Below are 20978 nucleotides of genomic sequence, written 5' to 3'. Positions count from 1 at the left end.
CAGGTACTGCAGAGAGTGGCCCAGGAACACGGGCTTTGGGTGAGTAACAGCTACTGCAATCCTTTGCCTTTCCAGGAAGGTGGCATTGTAGGAAATGGTGTAAGTGTGTTGGTTTTGTGGGGCTCACAAATACTCCATTCTCGTATCAGCAAGAGGCTCTAAGGGGAATGGTGCTGGATCGGCTGTTAGGGAAGCTCATACCTTCCCTGTGCCAGCAGAAATCACTGCAGAGAATGATGTAGGTGAGTGGGGCTGTGGTGGAGCTCTCAGCTACTTTGATCCCTGCCTCTCCCAGCAGGAGGCACTATAGAGAATGATGCAGAAGTGCTGGCTGTAGGAGGCTCACAGCTATTTTAGTTCCAATCAGACTTCACAATTTGCTCTAAACTGCTTGTTGGCAGAAGTTCAAAGCTACTCCAGGTCTTAACTCTCCCGGCACATGACTATAAAAATGATGCAGAAGTGTTAACTACAGAGAAGCCAAACGTTGTTTTGGTTCCAGTCTTTCCCAGCAGAAGTAACTGAGAAATAGAGTAGGAGTGCTAGTTCTGTTCACAGCTACTTCAGTCTCACCCAGCATAGCGGAGACACTGATGGGAATGGTGTAAAGAGTGCTGACTAGGGTCCATTGTCAAAGCTCCTGCAGACTCAGCCTCTCCAGGCCAATGCCACTGACACAGATGCATCAACTCAGTGAATCTGGGAGACTTCAAGAGATCCAGAATTAGCAACAATCTCCACTCCTGATAACCCAAGTGCTCTGCTTGAGAGGCAGAAGATAGCAGGAGAATGGCTGTACTCAGCCAGCATTGATTTCTCCAGCCTTTTGTCTGTGTCTGCTTTCTGTCTCGTTTGGAGGTGGTTACTGTTACTACAAGTAGCATGAATCATGTCTCTGTTAAAAAACAGAGCTTCACTTGTCTTACATAACCCCTGGTAACTGAATATCTAATAATAGCAAGCCATTTCCAGGTAGGGAATCTGTCTACCTACCACACACACACATACACATACACTCACTCTCTCGGGAGGGAGTAAAGGTGATTTTTTAAAATTCTGAATTACAGGAGCTGGTGACTATTGTTTTAAAATGCAGCTCATATTAAACACCTCAGGAATGTGCAACACTTCCTGCAAAAACAGAGCACCCAGAGGGAGCAACAAAAAACCCAGCCAATGCCTCTGAGCTTGAGACGAGTTTGAGCTGCAAAGTTCATGTTTGGATCCTGATCTGAAAGCCTGACTGTCTCTGCATCTGTGGTCCTTTTTTACTCTACCCAGGCAGGCAACTTTTGAAATAATTCACTACTGTATAATTCCGGGGGAGGTGAATTAAAACGGAGACTATATCACTTTGAAACAATATTAATAGCATGTTTCAGGGGTATTTCAAAAAACTAAATGCTAGAAACTCAGGAAATTCACAAGTCTTCACCAATCTTATTTCGGAACCACCCAAAACCCTCCACACACCCACATAAAATAGCAGAATAGGAGAACCTCACCAAGAGCCTGAAGTCACTGAGAGTCTTTCCACAGACTTATATACTGAGTTTTGGATCTAGCTCCGAATGACATAAGAAACTTAAATCTGCCCTTAGAAAGTATGGGTTCAACTATATGAAATGCCACCTCTCACCTACCCTCCTTTCAGCCTACTTCAGGTACACAGGGATCCCTGCTGTGTGTCAGGACAGATTTAGGGTAGATCCTTGTACCTTGGGATTTTAATGAAAAGTGAATTTCTTTAGCTTGAGAATTAAAAGATCTGCAATCTAAACTTACAACTAGGTAGGGTGGTCTTTTTGTTAAAGCCCATGATTTGGGATTTGGCACATGTATTCTTTTCCAGCTTCTGACACATGCTTAAGTTGCTTAAAGGCAACAGAGGTCCTGTGGCACCTTTAAGACTAACAGAAGTATTGGAGCATAAGCTTTCGTGGGTGAATGCCCACTTCATCAGACGCAAGTAATGGAAATTTCCAGAGGCAGATATAAATCAGTATGGAGATAACGAGGTTAGTTCAATCAGGGAGGGTGAGGTGCTCTGCTAACAGTTGAGGTGTGAACACCAAGGGAGGAGAAACTGCTTCTGTAGTTGGATAGCCATTCACAGTCTTTGTTTAATCCTGATCTGATGGTGTCACACCCTGCCTCAGTTTCCCCACATGCAAAATTGGGCTATTAAGACAAACCCCATTCCTAGAGTACTCTGAGACTCAATTAATTAATGTTTGTTCAGCATCTTTAGATCTTCAGAGTAAGGGGTCGATAGACATTCAAAGTATTATTGTAACTCAAAAGTAGCTATCAAAAAGGCAGTGGACAATTATCGAGTGCGAATGAGATCTCACAGAAATTATGAACGTTCGGACTAAAACTAAAAAAACTCTATTGCCATTTTATGTTCTGCAGGATATTGTACCATCTGTACTTTTCCTTAATGGGACAAAACTTAGCATTTGATTTGCCATAAGGGAGCACACCATGGGGTCCATTAAATCTAGTATCCAGCCTCTGGTAGTGATAAATATCTGATATTTCAAAGGAAGCCATAAACGCAGCCATAATACACTGCACTTTGATTGTAAGCTCATTGAGGCAGGGTCTGTCTTTCTGTTCTGTGTTTGTACAGCACCTAGCACCCTGGGTCCTGGTCTGTGACTAGGGCCCCTAGGCACTATAGGAATACAAATAATACACAGTAATTAATAACACCAATAATGGCTTATTAATAACAGCCCAGACTTTGAATACTGTGTGCAGTTCTAGTCATCCCACCTCAAAAAAGACACATTAGAATTAGAAAAGGTACAGAAAACAGCAACACAAATGATTAGGCGTATGCAATAGATTCCATACAAGGAGAGATTAAAAAGTCTGGGACTGTTCAGCTTAGAAAAGAGATGACTGAGGAGAAATATGATAGAGGTTGATAAAATCATAAATCATGTAAACAAAATGCATAAAGAAATGTTATTTACTCCTTCATATAACACAAGAACCAGGGGTCACCCGATAAAATTAATAGTCAGCAGGTTTAAAACAAACAAAGGAAGCACTTCACACAACGCACAGTCAGCCTGTGGATCTCATTCCCAGGGGATGTTGTGAAGGCCAAAACTATAACTGGATTAAAAAAAGAATTAGATAAGTTCATGGATGTTAGGTCCATTAATGACTACAAGCCAAGATGGTCTGCGATGCAACCACATGCTCTGGGTATCCCTAAGCCTCTAGCTGCTGGACCAGGCAATAGGAGATGGATCACTTGATGATTGGCCTGTTCTGTTCATTCCCTTTGTAGCATCTGGCACTTGCCACTGTCAGAAGACAGGATACTGGCCTAGATGAACCACTGGGCTGACCCAGTATGGCCATTCTTATGTTCTTATTGCATAATGATGCTCACAGAGAACAAATTCCTCCTGACCTCTGCAGTTATCAGTTTTCACCCTGACATATAACATTAGTTTATCCTGCATTTCCAAAATAAACTCAGATCCTGATAATCCCAAACTGCTATATTGTAACAAATTTAAGATGGGTTTGAGCAACTAATTTTGGAAGTGGAGTTGGATCTGGACTTTCCTAAAGTTCAGGGCTGTTCAGATCTGGCCATTCAGTTTATAGTTATTCCTGCTGTATATAGGGTTGCCAACTCTCCAGGATTGGCCTGGAGACTCCCGGAATTGGCATCCATCTCCCGGTGACTAATGAAAGCAATCCAGGAGATTTTAATAGGCTATTTTAAGAAAATGGCATTATGTCATGCTGGAAAAAAAAATCTCCTGGAACAGCTTTAGTCAGAGTTGACAGCCCTAGCTACGTACTGTGGGCATACAGTAAGTGGTCAACTTGATTGAGGGCCCAGTGGAAAATGGTCGATTACAAGTGTTATTTCTCATCTTAATGTTTTCCTCAGCCATGACTATGTTTCCAGCAAATTTGTCACTCTAAAAGTCAGGGAGGTGATGTGGCCCAGTGGAGAAGGCACCAACCTACACGTCAGGGGATTTTGGTTCTATTCCAAGTTGTGACCGTGACTCACTGTATGACTATGGGAAAAGCACTTCTTCTCTCTGGACGTAATGCTACCTACCTGCTTTGGGACCTATGGATTATGTGTGATATAGCAAGTATTATTATTATGAAAACAAAGTGGTTCTAAGTTATCAAAAGCATCTGAAATTAGAGATGGGCCTGAACCCAAACTTATGTTGAGATTCAGATAAGGTTCAAAAAATTCCACTGGACCAGTATCTCTTAGAAATATTTTATGCAACAAATACCTTTATTTTTCACTTGATGACAAAAAGGAGACCAAATGTGTTGTGTATCCAAAGATCCTTGCTGGTCTGAAACAAGAAATTTCAGACTAAAGGGTTTTAACAAAGGTCTGAAGGCACATGAAAAAAGCTGCTTAGAATTGCAGGCAAAATCATCACTACTATCATGCTAGCATTGTCAGGCAATGCTACAATACCTAGCAATGCCACTGAGTCAAGTGTTTGCTCAAGCACATTAGCACCAGGGGAGGTGAAGGAAAGAGGAGCAGGTTTTTCTCTTTCAGTCTTTGGCTGTGCACTGGTTCTGCAGAGCCAGCCAAAACCAGGCTAGTTGCTCTGCGCATGTGTGTGTATGCACCTGCACAACCTTTAGTGGCACTGATGCATACTACGGCTACTAAAGGAATGAAGTCACTGTTCCTAGGGAGGACTAAATCCTTCCTCCCTATACAAAGCTGAAGTAAATGTACAAGTTTCTCTACTAAAGTTGTGGGGAGGGGGGGCAGGGGGATGGAATCTTCTCTCTTAGGCTGCTACTTCAGTCCTTGGTCTGCAGTAGACTCTACAGCTATTTCCCCTTCTCCCTAACACACACTGCCCCCCCTCACACCTCTGTTTAACCATGGCTCTTCCTGCCATGCCCTTGCCCCTGTCCCCATTCCTTCATGTTACCATGGATGGTAGACCAGCAGAAGGCAGCCCTGCGGTATGCAAGCAGTTCAGATACACTTCCTGTGAAAACTCTTTGAAGCCTGTTCTCCTCTTCTCTAAGCTGCAGACCCATTTCCAAACTAGATCTCTACTACTGCCTATTACATGTCCTATACACCAGTGAAAAGAAGCCAGGATTTGGGTCTAGCAAAACACCACTAAAGTGGCTCGCTAAACTTTGTAGTCCAGGAAGGGTGTGGACAATGTCAACTCCTGGACAGATATGGATCTGTTAGGAGCATTCAGGATGGAACCTAGTGCTAGTTCAGGATTCACTCAGAAAAGAAAGATGGTTTATTTCACGTCTTAAAAAACTACATAGCAGCCTTCCCTTAAAAGGTGGAGATGTGGTGAGGACTGATGGAAGCTAATCAGCAATGACAGACTCACTTTCATGCAGAAATGGCCAACCAAATTCTGCCCTCAGCTACAACCATGCAACCTTGTTAATAGGCTTGGATGGGTGTAATTGAGATAAAAATTTGGGCCAGTAACTTCATTTGTAGTAAAAAATACAATGAATACAAATAGTACCTTGCTGCACCAGGCATCACTGTAAAAACTCCAAGGAGCCAAGCAAGTAAAAATTCTCCCAAATCATGCTGGGTTGTAACTGCAGATGACTTGTATTATGGAGATATGGTCACAGGACTGTGTTATTGCCCTGAGGCAAGGAGTGTGGCTTTTCTGCAGGGACTGTAAGTAACTTTCCTTCACTGGCTAGTGATCCCCAAGTCAGGCAGTAACACATTCAGGTGTTGGTCACTGTGCTACTGTGTGAAAGTTAGAGAGAAAGATGCAGGAAAGAATCTTGTTGAAGCCTGAGCTTGGACATGAATTTCTGAATCTATAACACGAATTTAGGAATAACGGAGTTAATCTCTTCATTGCTGATCATAGCATGATGTCCAGGACATATTCTCCTCCTAGATAGCTTGGCACACAGTCTCTAGTGCATCTTGACAATTTTTCTTTGGATTAAAGTTAGCGCAGAAGATTGTCATGAGCAGCATAGTGAAGGGTTAAACAAAAGTTAGACTCAAGTTTACAAAGCCATCTGAACTGGCTTCAAGTAGACATGAAACACCAATGCATCTGGAAAATGGAACTAGCCATAGACAGTTCTTTACCATCTGGTCTCAAGAACATTTTCGGCTTGGGAGTTGCATAAGCAATGAAAAAAAGCACACAAACAACTTCCTGTACCATGTTTTCGGTCACTTGTAATGACGCATTACAAAGTAAACCAGCTAAATATGCGCAACTGTGCCTCACTCCAGATGACAACATGTATTATATAACAGCAATCCTTTACAGAGAGAGACTTAATGTAAAAGATTAGGACACAGAGCATACCCAGGAGTAAATACTCTCTGTGTGCGAGGCTTGGAGGCAAGCTTTGTTTCCATCCCAAAAACCCCAAATCCATCCTAGAAGCCAGAATAGTGAGGGGTCCCACTTTGTTGTTGTTGCAAATTAAAACAATATGACTTGTTGCATCCAGTGCTTTGAAGGGCAGTTTAACTGAAATGGATGTCAGCTTTGCATTGTTTGGTTTTAAAAAAAGCTAATTTAACACATTTTAGTTTAAAAATTTATTTTAACCAAAAAACAACACCTTCAAAGATATATCACTTGCTTGGGCTGGCTCTATCTTTTGAGAGACTGTGGGCCAGATTTGCCCCTTGCAGGGTATAAATCAAGAGTAAACCCATAGAAATGAGCTGCCATAAATCAGAGCAATATTGTCTGTCTATCTAAGCTGGTATAAGACTATGTCTACACTGCGTACCTTACAGCGGCACCGCTGTGCGGCTACAGCCATGCTGCTGTAAGGTATACAGTTTAGTCGCTCTACTGCCAACAAAATAAAACCACCCCCAACAAGGGGCAGTAGCTTTGTCGGTGGGAGAGCGTCTCCTGCCGACAAAGCGCTGTCCACACTGGCGCTTTTTGTTGTTAAAACGTCTGTCAGTCAGGGTGTGTTTATTTCAACCCCGAATGACAAAAGTTTTAACGACAAAAGCGCAGTGTAGACATAACCTAAGTGTTAGAGGAATCAGGCCATGTGTGCGTCCCTCTCCCGTTCTTTCAAGTAACTGAACTAATGAAATCAAATGAGAAGTATGGAGAATGCCCGTTACCAGTGTAAGCACAGGGAAGCGTTGTAGTGAAGGCGGATAGAAGGCTAGAATGAAGCAGAACATGCTACAGAAGGAATGGAGTCTGCATCTTCTCTGGTGCAACTTTTGAGGTTAAAATCAGTAAGACTTTCCCCACTGGAATTGCTGGGTGATGTGCTCAAGGTTGGTCTACACTGGGGATTTTTGCACTGATGCTGGTACATTGGTGTAACTACAAAGGTACAAAAAGCACCGGCGAAGCCACACCCTCAGGCATAAGGAATTTAGGAGGAACAGAGGAAACGGATTCTCCAATCCAATGTCTGTAACTGTCAGAAGTCCAGTTGGACTTGGACCTCCAGATTTTCTAGGATAAGCGACTTCCTGGTTTGGTAATACTGGGTTTTCCTAGAGGATGACCCTGCTTGCTAGAAACTGCAGCACTGGGTTACTTCTCTTCTCCTAAGGCTACTCCATTTCTAAAGAAGTGGCATGTCTTACAGCAGCAAGGGCTCAGGTTTGTGCAAACTGTTTTGAGATTTCACCTGAAATCAACTAGGTATGCAACTCATGTAGATCACCTCTGTAGGAGGGGAATATTAATATAGCTTCTGAACTTGCCACTTCATTTACAACAAAGTCTGGACTGCATCCACCTTTCTCCCCTGCCTTCTCTGGTGGCCCTATAGCACAAACACCCCTTCCCCCGACTCTAATATTTAACTACCATTCATCAGAAAGATTCTAGGCTAACCTCTCCTCCCACTTACAAGGGTACATCTCCTGTTGATTTCAGTGGCAGTTGCATCCATGTAAATATGAACAGAATTTGGCCCTCTGTTTTTTCCCAAGGAAGACTAATGATCAAATAATTTTCTCACATCTCTGTTTGCACTTTCACAGTCTGGTTACATTGATTTGTGTCTCATAAGTAGACGTTTCCTTTGTTGGTTACAAATCAATGTTATAGACCAAGGCTGCCTGCACATTTTCCCCCCTCCTCCTTGTTTGTGTGAAAAAACAAAGTATGGTTTCAATTCTGCTTGCTTTATACATGTGAACTTTCTTAATCAACCATACATTTAAAAAAAACAACTGAAATTCCAGCTCTCCCTTCAAAAACAGGAAATGTCTTTCCTTACATTTCTAATTACTGAGATCCTTTATGGTATGACAAACACCTTTATCACTCCGGTCCTGCCACTGCTTTGTTAACCTAGTTATAATCCTCTCCTTCAGACATCACAAGATTTCCCATAGTAGCCCACTGTGATATCACAGACAGCTATGACTTCATGGTGTGAGTAACGAAAAAGTAGGCAAAGGTTATAGTCTGCAGCAGGATTGAGCTGCCACACAAATCTCCCAAGAGGAAAAAAAGAAAAAGGAGTTTCAGTTGGCTATAGAGCGGCAACGAGATTTCTGACTAGTGTATGAAAATACAACACTGAAGATAGCTGGGTATTTTATTACAAGTGGATAAGCATAAAAAAAGAAAAGGATAAACAAGAAAACAGATTCATCAATCAGAACGTACCAAGCAAAGGAAGCTACAGGTGAAAATGCAGAGCAGCAGTTTGATTTGCTTACATTAAAAGAGCTATGCACAACATCCTTTTTTTCACCTCAAAAAGACCCAATCAATTTTGATTTACCTACTGTGAAATAGTTTAGGTATGTCTTAAAGTTCTACTGGTTTGATAGAAAATACATGGCTGCCAGTAAATAGCAGCTATGAAGGAGAACTGGCAGAAAAAAAGGCTTAAAGAACAGAAGGTGTAGGCAGCACACAGAGCCCCCTGGCCGCTCCGCCTAGGAGCTGGACATGCCGGCTGCTTCTGGGAGCCCACACCCCGAATCCCCTCTCACATCCCAACCCCTGCCCCAGGCTGGAACCTCCTCCTGCATCCTAACTCCCTCCCAGAGCCCTCACCCCATCCCTGAGCCCCCTCCTGCACTCAAACCCCTCATCCCCAGCCCCACCCTGGAGCCCATGCCCCCTCCTGCACCACAATCCCCTGCCCCAGCCCTGAGCTCCCTCCTGCACTCCAAACTCCTCAGATCCATCCTGGAGCCCCTCCTGCAACCCAAACCCGTCATCCCCGGCCCCATGCCATAGGCCACGCCCCAGCCAAAACCTTTACCCCCTCCCGCACCCCAAACCCCTGCCTCAGTCCAGAGCCCCTTCCTTCACCCTGAACCCCTAATTTCTGGCCCCATCTGGAGCCTGGAACCATCACCCACTCCCACACCCCAACACCTGCCCCAACCCAGTGAAAGTGAGGGAGGGTGGTGGAGACTGAGCGACGAAGGGAGGAGGCATGGAGTGAGCAGGGGTGGGGACTCAGAGAAGGGACAGGGCAGGAGTGGGACCTCAGGTAAGGGGTGGGGTAGGGGGTGGGGCAAGGGTGTTTGGTTCTGTGCAATTAGAAATTTGGCCACCCTATATTGGAATCCAAACATCTTCAAAGTTCAGATATATATGGATATGGGGGTTTGATTCCATCCATTGTTTATATAGGTAGAGGTCAGCCATGTGGGTTCAGGTCCTCTAGAAGTTCAGGATGGGGAAGAAGTCTGGAGCCCACATTTTGCTACAGGTCCCATGTCATTTTAAAGTTACTCTCCTGAGGGGCCACTACCCTGGATGTGCGAGATATCACACTTATCCCTACATTACAAACAGCTGCACTTGATTGAGTTTAGTGGGAGTGTATGGCTAGCTGAATGCAAGTTTTTATATACATGGGGGAAAATGGTGTAAAACCCAGTCCATGGGAGTTGGTTCAGGACATAAGTGTATCTGAGCCATTAAATAACAGTGACCATAACAACAGCCACGGGGGGGGGGGGGGGGGGGGGGGGGGGGGGGGGGGGGATGTCATATCAAAAGTTCAGTGAGAAACTTAAGGAAGTGGAATTTAAACAAGAAAGTTTCAATCAGAAGTGGCCTGAAGGAAAAATTAAGTTCAGATCCATAGAAACAGCATGGAGGTTGCCAAAGAATCTTTTATAAGCACCCCAGATGGTGGCCATAGTCCAAACCAAACACAGAAAGGAAAAAGTTAAAAAAAAAAATTTGCACCATTAAAAAATTGAGCAATCACATCACAAAGGCAGTGAGGTACAGTAATACAGTCTCTATATGACTCAGAGGTGACATCACCTGGAATGCTAGGGCACTTCCTCATCAGAGTGATTGGACAGAGTTCAGAGAAAAGCTACATAAATGATCCAGGTGCTGGAAGGACTGACTTATTAGCTAACATTAATAGCTCAATCAGTATAGACTGGCTAAGTGACGGTGATTAAGAGAGGGGAGAGACCCGATAACAGATAACGGTATGCAGTTGACAGGTGTAAAAATACCAAAAAAGGAGAGGAGTTACTTAGAACAGTACAAAAGGTATAGACATAAGATTAAGAGTTGGAAAATTTAGGCTGAGAGCAAAATATATTAGGCTGTGGAATAGCCTCTTAAGGAAAGAGACAGAAGCCCCCCTTGCCTGGAACTTTAAAACTAGACTGGAAAAAGCACTAGAGATGTGATGCAGAGAACAGTCCTGCACTGGACCCTGGGAGATGTGCTGGGAAGGATTTGATATTGACAGTTTTTCCAGTTCCATGACTCGAAGGTACAAGAGTTTTTTCTGGACAAAAAAACACCCCCCTTCTGTTTTAAAAATATGGAAACACGTGAAACAAACTTCAGCAGACAAAATGATGAATAGTCAGAAGGAGACTAAATTAATGCCCAGTGGATACTCCATTGAATTAGTCCCAGATGGCACTGTAAAGAGACAGCTGAAATGGCCTTTTTAAACTCAGGTGATAAAGTGAGGAGAGACTGACTAGTCGAGCAGGGTAATGACTGAGGTGAATGGAGAGATACACCTATGGAACAAGGATCAGATGTAACTATGAGTGGGGGTAAGTGACTCCACAGGGGGCAAATGTCCTTCTGAATCGGGGGCTGGGAGAGGTGGCTCACTGAGGGGATAACTTGTGTTACTACAATCAGCAGAGATTTAAAACTCTGCAAACCTGGCCCTGCAAAGAAAGGGCTAGATCTTGCTCCATTGAAGACAAAACTCCCAGTGACATCAAGAGGAGCAGGAGCAGGCTGTCACAATAGAGGGGCTCAATCTACATCAGTAATGCTTCTCTAGCTCTGAACATTATATTTAGGCTTATGAAGGGAAAAAGCAACTCTTTCCCTAACTGAGCACTAAAATGCCATGCAGTGCAGCACACACATACAGATAGAAAAATCATAATGCCGTTCAGGTGGGGGAATGGAGGGAGGGCAGACATATGGAAGCGATGAGATGAAATGCTACTGTCAATTCCCATTCATAAGCACTGTAGCATCAGGGAAGGGAGGCAGGATAACCACCAGCAAAACCTGAGATGTACAAGTTACTGCACAAAGATAAACCAAACCAGATCCTGTGCGATTTCAACCTGCAGTGCAACTAGTTCTGAACTTCCCTACCTAACTGGACAGTAAGGAATTCAGGTGGGGTGGCGGAAGGGAAATAAACTTTTCTTTGCTGAAAGTTTGAAATCACAAACAACAAGGAGTCTGGTGGCACCTTAAAGACTAACAGATTTATTTGGGCATAAGCTTTCGTGAGTAAAAACCTCACTTCTTCGGCTCAGTAGGATATTGGCTTTTCACTACATTCGGCCCTATCAGCATGTCATCTGCTTTTCTTTTTATATTTCTTTTAATTAACTTTTAGGATAAAAACTTCTCTCTGGGCAAGAGAATGAAGTGATGAACCCAGGAACTGAAGCCTCTTTTTTTGGCCTACAAAGGAAGTGCTCTACAGAATGCTCACAGTTTAGTTTCTGCAGATTCCAATACCTTATTATTTTGGTGGAGGAGGAGAGAATCTGGTAAATGTTAGCTCTCATGAAAATGAAAGGCTAAAAACGCTGACTAATGCTAGGTATGTTGAGCTCAAGCACTTTGTAAGGGTCTCTCACAGAACTCTGCCAATGCACCTGCCACTGGCCTGCTATTACAGCCCTGTGCTCTCCACCCAGTACTACCACTATACCTCAGCAACTTGCAGCTTCCGTGTCTACTTCGGTTCTGGCCCTCCCACACAGCTCTGCCAATGCACTTCCTTCTTATCCCTTAGCATTCTCTGCAATTCCAGTCCTAGACCTCTTGAGCAGGGCCTGCCAACCATGGGATGGTTTTATGATGTGAACAGAAACCCCAACGGGGGTTAGGCTGAGATACCACCAAACTTATTTTTAATTGTGACTTAAACTAGTGGAGATCTCTCTTTTTTTGGCTCATATACTAGCTCCAGAGGGTTCTTTCCCTCAACTCCACCTACAGGAGTATGGTCCAGCATATAATACATCATTAGAGAATTAAAGTGATGTGCAATAGTAATGTTACTTGCATGTGATGCTAGACCTGTGTGCAGGAATGCTCCCTTGTGGTCCATGCTCTGATAGCTTGTAGCTTTCTGCTGTCCCCTGCCAACTAACCCCATGCACCTGTCCAGATATACAGTAGGGCCACTTGTAGCTCTCATTAAAAGAATTGGAGGGAATCCCAGCAGAGCCTGAGAAAATACTAGGCAAGACATGCAGGCACATGATACTGTGAGGTATTACAACAAAGTGGGCTTGATTCTGTGTCAAACACAGCTGATTGCCTCTGCATGTGCTTTCCAACTGATTCTGCATGTTGGTACCTTGATCTTCATATTTAGAAGCTACATGTGATACTTCATTGCTTACCATATCTTCTGCAGGCACTGTGCTCAAAAACCTAAGCAACACCATAAAAAACCTTCTGCATAGCCAACAGACGAGGCATTTCTGGCAGTTATTCTAGCTAGGATACTATTTAAGTAGGTATTTGAGAAATGCAATGTTTAATCACAGCCCTCTCTCCACTTGTGCAAACTAATTAAAAAAGTTAAATCCACAAGTCTCTCTCTCTCTCTCTCTCTCTCTCTATATATATATATATGGGGATATTTTTCTTACCCCCGGGTTCTGTTCAGCCTGCCCATCCCTGCAATCCTTGCCCTAGGGCACTGCTGTTGTGACTGACAGCTGATAGCTTCTCTAAACACTCAAGCAGAGAATTACAAAACTCACTAGTGACTGTAACTGTTTGGAAATAATGTAATTTTTATCACTTTGACAAATTTACAACAACTCCCTAAACCATAAAATGTTTTTCAGTTTTATTTGCTAAGGTTTATAAAAATGAGCCTATCCAAAAACACTAGGCACATATATAAATTAAACCTAAAACTCATATACAAAGAAGTGACTGAATTTGCCCACTATTGCCATTAAAATGTTCCCAGGCCACAGAAACCAAATCCCTCTCTCCCTCTATTCACTCATCCTCCCCTCAATTCAGCCTCTCAGAAAAAGCCTGGGAAAATAGATAGGCCTTTCTATTGAAAGTCAACAAACTTGTGCTCTCCCAGACCAAGAGAGGAAAATGAATGTCAGAACTGATCATCCACCAGTGAGACACTGAACGCTGCAAGGGAATGACAGGTCAAGCATCCCAATCATTTGTTAAGTAAAAGCACAAGAGAGAGAGAAGCCATTGCTAAATAAAGGTCCTTACTAGGTCAAAAAGCAAGATCTAGAATTACACCTGGGAATGACCTGGAAGCCAGTGCAATCTCCGGAGCACTGGCATGACATGCTTCACATTGGAAACATTGTTATGTAAGAAGTAAGCTGGGCTGTGCACCAGCTGAAGTTTTCAAGTGCCCGTCAGGTGAGTCCCATGTAGAGCAGATTGGATAATCCCATCTGATGGCACAGATAACCCATGGCAGAACCCACATCCAGAAAGATCCCGTTGTAACCTCCTTGCCAAATACAGGTGGGAAAAAAGCACACATATATGCAGAAGGAATCAAGTTTGCACAAGAACTCCAAGTTCTTGCAAACCTGAGTAATAAAGGTCAGTCAGACTCATGTAGGTCCTAATTTTCAAATATGGTTACCTAACTGGACATCCAAACCTTGTATTTGGACTCTCCATTAAGGACTTAGTCCCACAATATAGGTATTAACACACTTAACCTCCAATCTGATGTCTGATCCAACATCTCCTGAAGTAAAAATTGGCATCTTGAAGATCCTACTCCTGGGGGAATTCTGCACCACTATGCGTGCGCAGAATTCATGTCCCCCACAGATTTCTTTGCTTCCCTGCAGAAAATGATAGAGAAGCAAAGGCAAGCTGCAAGAGTGGTTATGCACCCATCCCCAGCAGTGCGAGGGCATGGCTTTGGGCGACCGGAGCAGCCGATGGAGAGGTAAATCACCATGTGGGGCAGGGCTCGTGCAGGTAGTGGGGAGCAGGGCTAGGGACGCCCCGGCTGGGGGCTCGTACACTGTGCTGGGCTCAGCTGTTAGTCCTGGCTTGGCTGGGGAAGGACGGGACTTGTTCTTCTCCTGCAAGGAGCAGCCAAGGCCAAGGCCGCCACCCAAAACCTCCCCAACTGCAGGAAGCTGCACTCCAGCCCCCTGCTTCCTGCCCCCATTGCTCCTCAGCCACAGGGGAGGAGTCACTGTACAGGGAGATGCTCCCCTGTCCGCCAAAGCCCCATGCCTCCAGACCCACCCTACACCCAGACCCCCTGTCAAATCTCACCCCCCTTCACCCAGAACACAACCACTGAGCCCCTACACCCGAACCCCCCACCCCACTGAACCTCATCCACTGCATCCAGAGCCCCTTTGCACCCAACCTTCTGCACTGAGCCCCACTCCCCTACTCTCCCACCAAGCCCCTCCTGCCTGCATCCAGATCCCCCACCCCTGCACCCAGACCACCCTCTGCTGAGCCACCCACCCACACTCAAATCCCCACCAGGAACACCCTGATGAGTCCCCTGCACTGAGACCCCCATCCCACTGAGCCCCACTCTCCCAGCACCCGGACACCCCTGCTGAGGCCCTCCACACGTACATCGTCCCTGCCAAGCCCCAACCATTTTCACCTGGACCTTCCCACAGTGTTCCATTCCCCCTGCACCTGGAACCCCCCCAGTGAGCCCCTGTGCATCCAGATCCCTCCTCTCCCCAAACCCACTGAGCTGCCCGCACCCAGACTGCCCCACACAGAACCCTCTCAACCCACACCTGGATCCCCCCACATTAAACCCCTCCACACTTGGATGCTGAGCCTGCTTGCCCCACACCTGGATCAGGGGCCAGGGCTGGGTGTGCATGCAAGACTCTACCCCTCTTGCTTACTATCTTAGTGCACCTGGCAAGGAGGGGCAGGGCCCTGGAGTGTTTCTGGGGCAGGCCTGGCCCTTGCACTTTGTCAGGGTTGGGTGCAGCCTCACTGCCGAGTCCGTGTTCCAAGGAGGTGCTGCACAATGAACTCCCACCTTCTTGCAGCCAGTAGCCTGTGCTCCCCACTGCCATGCTGGAACCTCCACATTTATGTATTGACAAAATATGCAGAATTTTTTTGGCACAGAATTTTTAATTTTTTGGTGCAGAATTCCCTCAGGAGTAATCAGATCCAAATGCAAAGTTAGGACATTTTATTATGACACCCATGATACTATCAGACTTGGTTGACAATCTTACACAAAGAAGCCTCATTAGACAGAAACAATGCAATACAAGCCTATCCTACAACCACTGCGGGGCGGCTACAAAAATAAATCCAGCAAAGATCTGTACCATCTCTTCCCTGCATTTGACCTCCTGTGCACCAGCAATTTGGGTGCATCTACTGCTGGTAGCAACAGATGCTAGAGCAGGAAAACCCAGCTACCAGAATGGAAGGATTAATGGCGCATTAACATGAAAGCCCCAGTTGTGGCTATTTAAATGCTAACAGCCTTAAGCGAGTTATCCAACACACAAACTTACAGTGTGAGCCACTGGAACTTAATTATGAAACATCTGGGGCCAAATTCTGCCCTTTGGATTTGCACAAAGTGATCCTACTGAAGCTAATGGGAGCCCCATGCACCATATGAAAGGCAGCGCCTGGCTCTGGAAAAGGACGATTTTAACGCTGAAGTAAAGGGTTAATTTTTACCAAAGACTTTTTTAAAATATGCCAAACATCTTTTTTTTTCATTTTTAAATTAATCATCACCTAAACTCCTGGGTTGGTCAGGCATGCCCTGATTTACATTCTTCTCTAATATCCTTGAAAAACTAGCTAAAGAAAAGCACAGGTTTAAAGCCTGGCATGTTGAATTAATGTTCCGTTAAATCTGGCAGATTTTGCCCATGGTTTTCTATTGACCCTGCTTGCAATTCTCCTTTTGACACTCTTCTGATGCACCTTTTCCCATCCAGAGGGCTTTTCATGGTCCAAAGACATTTTCTGCCCAGGCAGAGCATATTTTCACCTCCTTCTCACCTCCCAGAACAATATTCCAGGGCAGATCAGGAGGTATGCTTTTAAGCCCAAAGCATGAACACAGCAACTCATGCATTGCTGCTAACAGATCTGTTCAATTTCAAATCTTCTGGGCAGCAGTAGGTAAACATAGATTTTGTTTTAGCAGCTCACTTACAGTTAAGTGAGCATCTCACCAGGTTGTACACAATAAACCTCCTATAATAGTCATTACGTTTTGCTTTGGTTTAAATTTTGGCATACGTGGCCTTAGTCCCAGTGAGATTTTGGTTTCCAGCAAATTTAGAAAACATACTGATTTTCCACTGCCTTGCTCCTTTACACCCGCGCAAAATGAGTGGAAAATATTCCCACCAGTGTTGGTGCATACTGATTTCTAGTTTGGTAGCATCATACACCCACTTTGCACTAGTGATAGTAACTCCACAAGGTGCAGGGCAGTTAAGAATCAGGCCCATTATGTTCTCTGCTACTTTTTTAGAGATAGGCCCACAAATTGTCAGTGGGGCAGGAGGGGGCAGGCACTGAGAGCACAGGAGAAACAGACTCTTCCTGCTCTAAGTTCTGGTACCCAAATGCAGACCCAGCAGTCTGGAGCTGCCCAGAACTGCGACTGCAGGGAAAATCCTGCTCAACTCCCAGCTGCAGCATGCTCAGTGGGGACAGAATCTTCAGAGTTCGAGGCTAACATATCTCTATGGAGCATAGGCAACAGTGATGTTTCAGAGGCTTATAACTTGGCCAAATTTGTACAGATTTTCATCAGGATGCAAAAAGGAAGGCCACCCCACTACCAAATTTCAAGTCCCTACTTCAAAGCATGGGGGTGGTACAGCTTCTCAAAGAAAAAGTCACCAGAATATTTTAACATGGGCAAAACACCTTATTTTTTCCTAGCCTCATTTCTGGATATGGCTCCACAACTTTGGCTGAAATTTTCCAGAACAACATATATGCAGGATAGAAAATTTCAACCCAAATGTTTAAAATTTGACAAAATTATAAGCAATTGAAAATGCGGTCTTATAATGGGAAGTGATGGGCAACCTTAACAGTTGGCACTGTTACCAGCTGCACCCAGAACCCAGAAAAATACCACCCTTCAGACACACACATTGTACAATATATGCATTCGCATTTAATGAAGTGCCAGGGGTCTATTTTAACCTTGATTTGTAGGCGTTTAGTCAGGCAACACTCATTAGCATTAATGTGTGCTGTTAAGAATATAGGGTGGGATTTTCAAAAGTAGTTAGGAGCACCAGTCCCATTTAATTTCAATAAGATTTGTGCACCTATTTCACATAGGCAGTTTTGAAAATCACTCTCATATCCTTTAGAGTAGGTATTCTTATGAATGGATGCATTATAAATTGTACCTGGATGCTTCATCTCATTTTCCCTTTTCTTTTTCTTTCCTTTTGGTTATCCCTTATTTATCTTTTGTCCTTCTTTAACATTCCACTTATGTTCTGTACTCAGATTTACGTACTTTATGATAATATCCTCTCATCTAAATTTATTTTCTTGCTTTTCTGTCCATGTCTCCCAGATTTGTCAATGTCATCCATCAGGGTAGCATCTAAGTGCTGGGTCATAATTTTTATGTTTACCTTTAGCTTGCATTTATTATGATAAACTCTCTCAGCCTTGCTCCCACACCTTTAGTTAACTCTTATTTCCTAATCTCCTCGATTCACACCAAGCACAGGAGGGGAATTAAGTACGTGTAGAGGCAATGTTGGCTGTCAGAGATTGACTGACAGCAAGCACAGCATCTGCAAGTGCCAAGACGCTACAGTTTGTACAGTGAGGTGAGACCTCTGTGCCCAATACGCCTTCCTTGATTGGACAGACATTTTGAGTGTGACTGCCGATCATTGTTAGCCCAATGACTCCCTGCATCCTCCTCACTTCCTTTTCCCAGGCTGTCAGCCTGGTACACTGAAGAGAAATCACAGGTTTTCTAATTGGGTTTGTGCCTGCACAGAGGAGAAACCTAAATACAGGCCAGATCTGCAATGATCATGAAGAGTGCGCTACCCAGATTCCACTGGTATGGATTATCAGACTTGTGCCCATTTGATTAACTTTCCAGCTGTTCCCTAATTACTATGATAAACACATAAGGACTGTGGCCTCTCTTGAAAGAAAGAAAGAAAGAAAGAAAGAAAGAAAGAAAGAAAGAAAGAAAGAAAGAAAGAAAGAAAGAAAGAAAGAAAGAAAGAAAGAAAGAAAGAAAGAAAGAAAGAAAGATTTATCAGCAAAAACTCACAAAAAATCTTTAAAGTCATACATTATTTTATCTTCTATGGTTCAAGTATTTCATATGTAACAAATCTTCTAGAGGGCACATGAGACCCAGATGATCCTGTAACCAGCTTGGCAGAGGGAATCCATGCCCACTTCAAAGGTGTCAGACTGGAGACTACTGTTGGGGCTATGTGGCTCTGTTCAGTCTTCTTGACTGCTACCTGTATGGATGTTTGGGAGGCATCATGCAACCCACTCCAATGCTATTTCCTCATTGAATCTGTGACTACCTCTGGCAAAGGGGAGGCATGTCCAGCAACATGAACACTATGTGGCCTGCCCCAAAGGGTTTTTCTTTGCTCAGGATGAGTAACTGAGGAATCCAGCCAGGATGAGCAGCTGCAACAGGCTGTGAATCTGACCCTATAGATGTAACCTTTCCTCGGATTTAACTAAGATAGGATGGTCCTTTGGCAGGTCACTTTTCAGCAAAGTTGAGGATAGAAGTTATCTAAGTCTTAGACTGCACTAAAGCTCTTGGGAACTATGGTGTCTCAAGTGTTCTGATAGAAGGCAGAAACTATAGACAGTAAATCTCCTTAGTTTATGAGTGGTTTTATGGGTAGCCTTGGCGTACATAGCTCAGAAGCTCGTGACTACTGCAATAACAAAGAGTTGCTTTTTTTGCTATATTTTTGCAAGGTCTCATGGGAAGCTTATTTTGCATACACTGAGAGAGTGTTTGCCTGATAAACCGCACGTACTGTATGTCTGTCTGGCACAAATGAGAGAAATTTGTCCTCTCATTTACAAGAGTCTATTTATAGTGGTACTTACACGATTGACCCATGGACTCATGGGCTTCCTGTTCCCCCCACAAACGTTGAAACAGAAGCTTTCACACTCGCCCAAAGCCCATGACAATTATGCCTCTTTAAGTCCTGCTTCCACTGAGGGTGATCACAGGGACCACAGGTGCCTAGGGAAGGTTCTGATGAAATAGATCAGTAATAGCATCTGGCAAGGTGCATGGTCACAGCAGAAATCTACATACCTCAGGTTGCTGTGAGGCACCAAAGGTGGAGATCAGGTGTCTTTGAACACATAAGGAATGTAGTGATTGTTGTTACTATCTCCTCCTGAAATATAAAAAGTCATGCCCTGAGAGAAGCTATACAGATGCTCAGCACCTCTCAGGATTTGCCTCAAAGTACTTTGCAAAAGTAGCTTAATAAGCTCTCAACCACTTTGATGAAATCTCAACAGCATAAATCTTTGTCATCTCATCAGATTCATTCTTTATAATGTCCATTTTACAAAACAACATATACCATATATCTAGAACAGATATCCTTGTGTTACATTGCATAGGTATGTGCTAAATAAATTTATCATAGGCCTGCATAGTCAACATAGCACAAATCCTTTCTCCTAAGGCTTATTCTAATTTTTCAAAACACTGCATCTTCAAACAGCCACCGTTTAAAAAGCTTCAACAAGCTAGAGCAACATTTCCTATTTCTCCTCACAGACACACAATTCCTCCTTAAAAATCGCACCTGCCCAAGGCATGGGGGTTCAATTCTGCCCCAGTGACAGGTTTTCTATCTATACAAATGTCACTGCTTTAACATCTGATATTTGCACTGGAAGAAAGAGTTTTGTCCCACTGCAAAGGAGATTTGTCTCACTGCGAAGGAGAGTTTTGTCCCAACTTCCTAATGGAATATGCAGCACTCACTTCTAGCCCTGATCATGCCCAAGAGATCAAAATTAATGTAATGTCATTCACAGGCTATTTTAGGTCATTTGTAGGGTTTAGATATTTATTAGTTTGAATATTTTTCTCCCACTGTGCCCTACACTGTAGGATTCATGAACCTAAGGGACCTGACTTTGCAGATAAAGACAGGTGACAAACTATTCCAATACATTAAAAAAAAAAAACCTCTAAATTTTTCCTCAAATATTTTTTCTATAACATGTATGGCATCTACAGAATATATAAAGGTATATATATAAAGATAGAACTGTTTGTAGTATTCATTGTGAATACATTAACAAACTCAGGGTATGTCTACACAACAAAAGCAGTGCACAGGCTAGCCTACACCAAACTTGTTTGAATCCAGCTAGCGTAAGTAACAATAACAGAGAAGCCAGCATGGGCTTTAGAGCGACCTAATGAACAAAGTACGTAGT

The sequence above is a fragment of the Trachemys scripta genome, chromosome 1, assembly GCF_013100865.1.
Source record: "Trachemys scripta elegans isolate TJP31775 chromosome 1, CAS_Tse_1.0, whole genome shotgun sequence".
Lineage (NCBI taxonomy): Eukaryota > Metazoa > Chordata > Testudines > Emydidae > Trachemys > Trachemys scripta.
The sequence above is the reverse complement of the archived record's forward strand: the minus strand, read 5'-3'. Positions refer to the sequence as shown.